This window comes from Arvicanthis niloticus, chromosome X, assembly GCF_011762505.2.
Source record: "Arvicanthis niloticus isolate mArvNil1 chromosome X, mArvNil1.pat.X, whole genome shotgun sequence".
Classification (NCBI taxonomy): domain Eukaryota; kingdom Metazoa; phylum Chordata; class Mammalia; order Rodentia; family Muridae; genus Arvicanthis; species Arvicanthis niloticus.
In genome coordinates, this window is record NC_047679.1 from 105,181,029 (window position 1) to 105,191,790 (window position 10,762).

Sequence of the window (10,762 nt, forward strand, 5' to 3'; positions counted from 1 at the left end):
ATCTGAAATTCAATGATTACCCTTGTGGTTTTTTTTAATTTAGAAAAATATTCTGGATAAATACAGAAACTGTTAAGTTCATAAATTGTTTTTATTGTACCTATAAAACCAGAACAAATGTCATCAGACATTACCTTTTCTTGTCCTACTACTACTACATGTTTGTGAATTAACACGTTAAATACTAGAATCTTAGGGAAAAAGACTAACAATTTTTAGTGGTTAATGGTTATACTCTAGTATGTTTTTTATATTTTCCTCTGTGTATTCGGTTTATTTAATTTAAAAGTCTTTTTGCTAGCCAGCCTATATTCTGAATGAAGTTCAAATGCACTTGTACATGATCATTTCTCTTAACATGATAAAAACATGTTGTCATAGTGCTTGCCAGTACTCAGATTTGCCTCAGCTAATAATGCACGTAGGAATGTACCATTATTTTAGTCCTAGAGCAAAACTGGGGACCTGCTAGTTAGAAATGCCCATTAGGAAATGCATATTGTTAGCATCACTACATTAATTCTGTGAAACTGTCAAGTCATATCATAAAGGCCTGAGTTTCTCAGAGGCACAAGCTATGATGATCACAGGATGGTTTAAGCAGTCTAATCAATGAAACAAAATTTTACTTAATTCTAATTGTCTCATTGTAGCTCTTAAGAACCAAATGTATAGTAACGAATAATATCTAACCTAATTTACTTAGACATTCCTTTAATAGATTATTTTGGAGCTTTTGATAAAGTAATATTCAGAGTGAAGAGTTCTGAGTTGCCAAGTTCAAGGCAGTGAGTCGCCGCTGCTGCTGCTGCTGCTGCTGCTGCAACTATGGTGTCTGTAATTAACACCGTGGACACCTCTCACAAGAACCTGATTCATGATGCACAGATGGGACTATTATGGTACCCGCCTAGCAACCTGCTCCTCGCATAGGTCAGTCAAAATTTCTGATGTGCAAAATGGAGGACAGATCCTCATCACAGACCTCAAAGACATGAGGGGCCAGTGTGGCAAGTGGCCTGGGCCCACCCCATGTATGGTAATATTCTGGCTTCCTGTTTTTATGACTGGAAAATCATTATCTGGAAGAAGAAAAATGGCACCAAGGAGAAGACATGAGCACTCAGGACATGATTCCTCAGTGACCTGTTTGCTGGGCCCCTCATTACTATGTCCTGATCCTGGCCTGTGGGAGTTCAGATGGGGACATCTCACTGCTGACCTATACAGGGGAAGGCCAGTGGGAAATAAAAAAGATTAACTATGCTCACGGGTTTGGCTATAATGCTGTCCGTTTGGTTTCTGGCTGTTATGCCTGGAAGCCTTATAGACCATCAGAACAAAAATCTAATTACACCAAGAAGTTTGCATCAGCTGGCTGTGACAACCTCATCAAGCTGTGGAGGGATGAGGTGGATGGCCAGATGAAAGAGGTGCTAAAGCTAGAGGCATACAGTGACTGGGTTCAAGACTTTGCCTGGGTACCCTCCATTAGCTTGCCCACCAATGACAGCTACTCTCAGGACAGTTGAGTGTTTATTTGGACATGCCATGATGTGTCGGGTAATATGTGGTCACCCAAATTGCTATACAAGTTCAATGACTTTGTGTGGCACATGAGCTGGTCCATCACAGCAAACATCCTGGCTGTGTCAGGTGGAGACAATAAGACAACCCTGAGGAAGGAGTAGGTGGATGGACCGTAGGTGTACATCAGTGATGTTAAGGGCCAAGGTTCTGTGTCAGCCTCCATCACAGAGGTCCAACAGAATGAGCAGTGACAACACAGGCAGCCTGGTCTCCCTGCTATCTATTTTGGAACAACCTCCAAACAACTGGTAGGAAGAATCTCAGTGCTACCAGGATTCCACAACCAGGAGGGTCCACACATACAACACTGTGTGCTCACCTCCTTTACTGGGATTCCATGTGTTTAGCAATTTAATATCCAGTTGAAAGTATTCATGTAAGGAGAAAATGACTATTACTTTTAAATATTTTCGGCCATTTTTAACTATCTTTTGGTTCAAGCTGTTTCTAAGCTAATAAAATCATATTGCATAAAGAAAAAAGGAATATTCAATTCACCTAGGAAACATGGTCCAGACAAAACAGGACTAGTGCACATTTGAACTCTCAGATGTGGCAGCAACCAAAGGGTCTACACAACTTTAGGCAAGATTGGGTTTCAGAGCTAAGACTAGGAAGTCAAAACCACTTCTGACCCCTAAGTAAGAAGCTGTCTAAAATTATTATCTGCTTGCAAAGAAAAAAATTAATTCTTTCTGATGGAGTCTTATGGGCAATATTAACCACATTTAAGTGTAGGCCCCGTGCCCAGCAGAAAGTATGCAACACAAAGCAATTAAGTAGCCTATTTTTTTATTTTGACTCATGTTGTTTTGTTAGGACATTTTTTTTTTTTATCTTACTGGTCTTTTGTTTATATATTATGGTTTCCCATATTGTAATTTTTATGAAGCATGGTGGGTTTTTCTTTGTTTGTTTCTTTCGTTTTCTTTTATTTTTAATTGTTTGTTTGCCTGTTTGTTTTCTAAAGAGAGTGAAAGAAAGGACACAAAGGCATGCAGTTGGGTAGAGTTAGAAGTTCTGTGGTTTGCTACTACCACAGGGATAGACTGCTCAATCTCATCCAAACAGAAAATAAACTAATGAAAACAGAAAAATAGCAGTTAGGTTCAAAATCTATGGCTAATATTACAATCAAAACTTTTCAAATACCATTTGGTAAATAAAAAATTTACTTTTTTTAAATTCTTAAATTCTTGGATAATCATTTGATGATAGTTAACCATGCCATGGCAGAAATGATTAAGATAGGAAATAGAAAGTGTAAAAATCAAAAAACAAACAAACAAAAAACAACAACAAAAAAGAAAGTATAAAAATCTTAAAATTAAAAAAAATATGATTTTTATTAACAGTAAAATATTTCTTGAATAGTTTATTTTGGAAAATTAATTTCCTCTCAAGCATTTTGGGAATCCACAACTGAAAAAGCAAATATCATATAACTATTAAATTATTAATAAGTTTTGAAGTTTCATCAGTATGTGTAGAAAATGCCTTCTTATTAAACAAACATCACTTGGAGTAGAAAATAATGTCAGCTAATGAATTTTCTGAGCTTCAATTTATAAACTTAGAACTCTAAATATTTCATAAATTAATTTGATGGCAGAATTATAATGAAGTTATGAATACTAAAGACAACGATCAAATTCAGATTCTTCACAGAAACGTTGAAACTGCATTTTCCTATGTGTCACTTCTGTGGTTATATGTAATTCATTTCAAAAGTACAGGCTAAGTTGTTTTTATTGGATATTTTATTTATTTACAATACAGATGTCATCCCCTTTACCTATTTCACCTCCCTAGAACCTTCTATCCCATCCCGCCTCCTTCTTTATGCTTTTATACCATTTTGATTATATGTATGCATTAAGGTAAGTTCTAGGTTGAGGCTGTAGCCTTGCTTTTTCTTTGACTATTTGTGTTTGTTGTCTTGCTTGTTCATTGACTATTTGCATCTATTGTATTGCTAGCCCCTTAACCTAGGTTAAGTTTTACTATAAGCATCCTTGAGTTTTTTCAAACTTTTAAGACAGATAGCAAGAGAATCTATCCATATATACGGCTAAAAAATATAATTGTTTAACACATTTAACACACAATATGGTATAAAATTTAGTATTCAATTATGGTTCAATCCAATTAGAGTTGCTGGAATGTGGAAAGTGAGCTTTTCAAATATATATAATGTCATATATATTCATAGATAAATTTATACTTTAAGCATTGTTCACATTCTTTATATTTTTTTATACATTACTTTACTACATTTACAGGAATAAATGTTTCTCTAGGGTATAGTAGTGTAACACACATTATGTGTGATAGACTTCCCTTAGTCTTTAAATCACAATTATAAAGGTAAGAAAAATAACAACTTTCACAGTATATAAGGCAAGCACAAAATGTGGGAAGTTTAAAATTTAGTTTTAATTTTACAATGAATGACTTATAGTATATCTTCAAACCCAATTAATTACTGAATGTGTATGCAGAAAAGAAGAAACCAAGATATAATTTGCCAACACTTTTGAATAAGTTATACTAAAAAGAATGTCAGTGATTTCTCAAATGCTCAATTTGGCTTTACAAAAAGACCTGCAGTTCCATCAATATTATTACATGTGATGAGGTTACATACTTTATATGCCTAACTAGTATTCCAGTTTGCATATATACAGCATTTTATTTATGATCCTATCACTGGATATACAACTGAGTTAATTCCATAGCTCAGTCATCGAACATAATGTTGCAGTGAACAGGATATGAGGGTTTGATCTTATTTTGTGAAAGTTGCCATCAAATCCATTGCTCTTCACTTGTTAAGCAATTACTCCATTTCTCCAGCATTCAGTTCATCTCCTTTAAATATGTAGCAAGAAGTTTTATAACTGGGTCATTTTATTTTAATGTACCTGTCACAATGTTTATATTAACAATGTATGCACTCGTTATATTATCACCAATAGTAAACACAAGATCATTTTCCCTCACATTCTTGGCAACATTTATTTTTCAAGTTTTTGTTATAATTACTAAATTTCAGCTTAATGTTATTTCTGAGTTGAAAATAAAGAAGAATGTTAGGTTTCAAAGAAACCTGGGAGAAATGGCTAACTGACAAACTTACAGAAAGTCTTATTGGATAAAATATATACTATTAGAAATAGAAGAATTTATTTGTAATTTTCTTTTTAAGAAATTGTTTGAAAAGAAGAAAGTGGAAATAAGTCTGTTCTTTGGGAGTTAGAAAGAAACCACAAACCATGTTCATGTATTTTCCATTCATTATTGTTCCAATTTAAACTAAACTTTGCAATCCTGTCTGCTTACAAAACTAACTTCTAAACAATGTTTCCATGATCACACATTTGAATCCAAAAAAAATTCATACAACTATAATCTGTTATTCATATAAAAGTAGAAAGTCACAATTTTACAAAATAAGCTTTCAGGTTTTATTATGTAAATAGGGATTTTTTTGCAAAATTGTAATGATTAGCTCTTACTTGTGCCCATCAGCATTAAATAGAGACAGAGCTAGAGTTTATCATAATTTCAGCCTGCAATGCAAAATTCAGCAGAGAAGAAATTCTGAACAAAAACAGTGATGATTCAGATTCTAAAATATATGACGTTATCCATTTATCCAACCTCAAAAAAAAATGTATGGCTTTTATTATTAGGTTACAATGGATCAAGATTTGTGTTCACACTAATGTTGTCCTCATTTCCATTTATATTAAACTAGTATTTGTTTTTTTTAAAGGAGGCACATGAATGAACAGAGCCTTCCACAATCTCTGTTTGTTCAGCTTGTAACATGCACAATAGCAAATTCAATCTTGTTAAGAGGCTTATTCCTCCCTTGTAGAAGTTACTTGAATTGCAAGAAAGTTTGAATTTACATAGATTGTGTGTTTATTTGAAAGAATGAATTGAAGTTTAAGAGAACATTTTTCTCACTAATAAATTGCTGATGTTTCTGTGATTTCAACAATCATTTGCCTATGCTAGTACTCAAATGAGAGAAAAAAATCTTTATTTAAACATTAGGAAAACTGAGTTCATCTGAAATGCCAATTAGATAAGACTTCTGAAACTCAAGGACAATTTTTTATTCAGTTAACTTTGAAGCAAAAAGTTATTCTCTTGAAGAAGTACAATTTGGTTTAAATTGGGCAAAACACAATTGGGTCAGTGTCACAAAGTGCCATTCATTTGAAACTGTATTTTGACAAATTTGTAGGCATTTTACTAAGGATTATTTAACATAAGCATTTGTTACAAAGAAAAACAAAATGAATTCTAACCATCCAATGATCAAAATAAAATTTTTAAACAAAATTAATTTTCTGTACATGAAATTGATGTTATTAGTATATAGTGATTAACTATATTTACTACACACAATTAGCAAATATATTTGCAATAACTGCCATTGGTCACTGAAGCGGGAAGCCTCTGAAGCACACAGAAAAATACACCCAGTTAAACAATGAGACTCACAACCATTCACAACAATAGAATAAAGAATTAAAAGTTTATATAAGGCCTAACAGAATGTAGCCTTCAGAAGTCAATTTGCATTCCTGCTAGTCTGCTATTTTTGGTATTTTGTTTTATGTTATTTTGTGTGTATGCATGTGTTTTAATGAGGAAACAAACAAGATATCTATACCATGAAAAAAAGTTCAACAACCAGTAAAATTATTAGGAAAAATACTTCCTTCACTTGAAATCTGTAACAAAATATAACAGAATTCTTAATGTCAGTAACAGACAAATTAATTTTTTAAAAATCTGAAAAAAACAGGACAATAAAAAATTTATGATTGCAGAAATTACTCAGTGCATAAGAGCTCTGAATATTCTTCCAGAGAACCTGGTTTCAATATCTACCACCCACATGGCAGCTTAAAATCCTCTGGATATTTAGTTTCAGGGAAAGCAATCTTCTATTCTGAACTGCTCATCAAAATAATTATAAACACTGATAAACATAAGATAAGAAAGTAAGACAATATTTTTAAAAGATCATTTTATATGGAAATAAGATTTTTTCAAAGCTGCAAGATTTTGGAAAGAAACATAAAATAAATCACTAACACTGTATTACAGTACAATTATGATGTTAAAAGTTATAAAGTGAAAAATATGATATATAAAAGAATCAATTGATTTGATGCTATATTTGAAAACATATATCATTAGAGAGCATTATTAAAATTATAAAATGATATATAGTTTCACAATGTAGCTCCAAATCATATATCCAGAAAAGGATAATAAAGATATAAGAAGACTTAATTGAAGCCAGCCATGGTGGTTCATCTGGAATTACAGCATTTTGAAGGCACAGGCAGAGAATTCATTCAAGTTTGACACTACCATATTCTATATAGTGAGTTCCATGTCCACAGGGACTACTTGTCACACACACATATACACACACACAATAAATCAATCAATAAGATAATTTAAATAGACACTTTGCAAACACAAAAAGGACATTTTTTTAAAACAATGTCATCAACTTGAAAATGTAAATCCCATAATTATATATTTTTATATTTTTATACTGGTGCTCAGCTGGCTTCTTCCTTATTTTCCCTTCATGCCAAGATCCTAGTCCATGTTAAGATTTCCCCCACATTCAGGGTAAATTTACATGAAAAATACTTAAGTTTGGGGAGATATCTGTTTGTGGAATGCTTGTTCTACAAACATGAGCATCTGTTTTGTTACTGACCTTTGTGCCCCGGTAGCCAGCGTTTTACTTTCTCACACCTGGAATGAGCCAGCTCAGTTCCAGGTTGGTTTCCCTAAGTTTTATTTCCAGGGTATGTGCAATAGGGTCTTACTGTATGGTGGTTATTTGACTTTGTTGTTTAGGGAGCCTCTGGTCACTATAATTATTATTGTCCATAGATGTTTAACATTTCTTTTAAAAATCTTGGATTTTGAGGAGTCTTGTAATACTTGCACATGTATGGTGTACACACACACAGACAGGCACACATGTATACATAAAACCAAATACAATATATGCATATATATGTGTATATATATACACATGTGTATATATATGTGTGTATGTGTGTATATGTATATACACACATATATGTGTATATATGTAAATATATTTATAGTTACATATATACACATAAGATGAGTGTGTGTGAACATGTTTGTTTCCATGTGCATGTGAACATGCATGTGTGGGGGTGGGTTTTAGACACATACTGATTGAGACTGTAACAACAGAATTGAACCTCTAAGTTGTTAACTTAGTAAGACTTGTGGGAATGTTTTACATTTTGAGCTCATTCAGACACACAAATTGTCTAGTCACTGAGAATGATGTACTGTCACTCATCTGTAACCTCAGAAATTAGGAGGCAGAGACAATGTTGTCTGGATTAGTCAAACTAAGTTTAAAATTAAGAAGAAAACAACTGAAGAAGACACCAGGTGTCTGTCTCTTCTGCTACATATTTATTTATGTTATTTTTTTATTTTTTTTGTATTTATTTTCATTGGATTTTTTTTGTATTTACATTTCAAATGTTATCCCCTTTCCTGGTTCCCCCTGCCATGAAACCCCTTATTCCATCCCTCTCCCCTGCTTCTATGAGGGTGTTCACCCACCCTCCCACCCGATCCTGCCTCCCTGCTCTCAAATTTCCCAATACTGGGGCATTGAACCTTCACAGGACCAAGTGCCCGAATGTTATAATGTATTATTCAGTTTATCTTCTATATAAGTACGTTACATAAATGCTAGTATAGCTGGAACTTGAAAACAAACAGTATGGTAATTTAAACAAACTGCTAAACACCAGTAGTGAAGCCTAATCCTTCTTTTCTTTATGTATTTCACACACACACACACACACACACACACACACACACATCCCACCAGTTATATGACAATTATTCTCACTGTTTTGCTCCAAAGCCTCTCAGTTTTTTAGTGTAAGATCAGGAACATGGGAGTGGAAGGTCATTGCCTGGAAGGTTGTTAATTTAGGAAGACCAGTGGAAATATTTTACATTTTGAGCTCATTCAGATACACAAAATCTCTAGTCACTGAGAAAGAAATTGTCTTACTTTATAAACTTAGGATTTTTATATCCACTCATACAGGAAAGAATGACATAAGCTTTCACTTGAGTAATAAGAGTAAGCTGTAATATTTTTTAACCATTGTGCATAAATCATCAAAACTGAAAAAGCAGTAAAATTTTAGTTGAGACTACATGAAAATTACCTTTAAAGTATTTACACTATGCATATAAATTAGGTAAGTATTTTGTTTTCTTAGTTTCATGTACAATGTTATAAAAAAGCTTCTCTATAAATAATGCTTTGCTGAATATGTTCTATTATCAGTGGGCATGTGTGTGCTTAATATACGTCAGGGTGCAAGATCCATATATAGAGAGGTTTAATAGTACATTATCCGCTTTATATTTAAAGATTAATTTATCTTTATTTTATGTGTATGAATCATTTGACTTCATGCATGTTAATATTCTGGGTGCATGTGCAGAGCCTGCAAAAGTCAAAAAAGTTCACTTGATCCCCTAGATCCAGAGATAAGGATAGCTGTAACTCACAATATGGGTACTGAGAATGGAACTCTGAACTTCAGAAGGAGAACTCTGAGCCATTTCCACAGCCCTATTTAATCTTAAAATTGAGGGTAACAGATTTAATCTATAACAAAACAAGACATATATAAATATAGACATACATATATAGATATATAGATATAGATTATATAGATATAGATCAAATTACTCTTTAAAATGGTTATAGATTTTTCCTCTGTATGTGTCTGTGTGTATGTGTGTGTATGTTTGTGTATATGTAAGTGTGTGTGCTTGTGTGTGACTGAGAGTGAGCAAGTGAGAGAAAGATGGGGGTGGATGTTAGAAAACATAGGATGTTTCCTTCTACCTTAATGATGCAATCTATTTTAATGTTTCAACCATTATGTATATTCATTTGAGCTAGCCCATAAACTTCTAGCCAATTCTCTTCTCTTGTGTCCAACTCTCATCTGAGCATTAGGATTACCATTATTAAACATTATTTACGCTTTTGTGGGTTCTGGTGGCCAGAGAATATTATCAAGCTTGTATGACCTTTTTATCCTGTTTGAGTCATGTCACTGACCTTAAGTAATCCTTTTAGTAGATATGTGTACATGTGAGTATGGAGTCCAGAAGAGAGGGTCAGATATTGTACTTAGGAATTCCATCTACCTCTTTTTTTATTGGATATTTTATTTACATTTCAGATGCCATCCCCTTTCCCCATTTCCCCTCCCTAGAAAATCTCTATCCCATGCCCCCTTTTCCTTTTTGCTTTTATACATTTTTTAAATGTTAATCAAAGGCTTTATTAGTTTTGTAATGCTCAATCAGAAGTGTAACCCAATACCCAACCTAGATATATCAACTATCTTTGACTGCTGGAGACACATGAACATCTGCCTCCATGTCCTCCCTCTCTTTCTCTCTCTCATCACCTAGCTTCTCCTCCCCTTCTTCTCCTCCTCTCCTTACTCCTTCTCTTCCTCTCACCTTAGCTCCTCCTACATATCACCCTTTCTGTTAAAATAAAACTTTTCTCTCAAAAATACAATTAGAGCATAATTATACCATTTTGTACCAGTGAGGTACAAGATAGTCCTAATACCTAGTTCATCATTATGTTGACTAACCAGAACCTCTGTCATCTCTCCTAACTAAAACACTTAGTTTTGAACCTGGCTTTTTCTTGGCTTTAGAATGAATGTCAGCTGAAAACCATCCACTCAAATCTTTTCTCTCAAAGTAAATAGCAAGGATTGGCTATGAGACTATAAGTTTTCAACCCTATCAGAAATCCAAAATGACTGAGTTAACTGAAATTATGGGAAGCCCTAAGCATAGCTTCTAAAACTTAGCCAATTTATAGAGACCACTGAATACCTGGATAGTCCCTATACTAACGAATGTTGGAGGATCAAATCTTCAGCCTTCTGGCCCAGAATCATCTGACAGACCTTAGTGATGCAGAATTATTAAGGGCTGATTACTCTGTCTATTCAGATGTAATCAGTCGACTATTCTGCAAGTGTGTCCTTTTCTGGACAGTAATTTGTCTGTA

General features: G+C 33.5%; 1 pseudogene; it reads left to right on the forward strand.

The window, feature by feature from the left end:
• Window positions 1-828: 828 nt before the first annotated feature.
• Window positions 829-1,781, forward strand: LOC117695419 (protein SEC13 homolog pseudogene; annotated as a pseudogene).
• The last annotated feature ends 8,981 nt before the right edge of the window (window positions 1,782-10,762 follow it).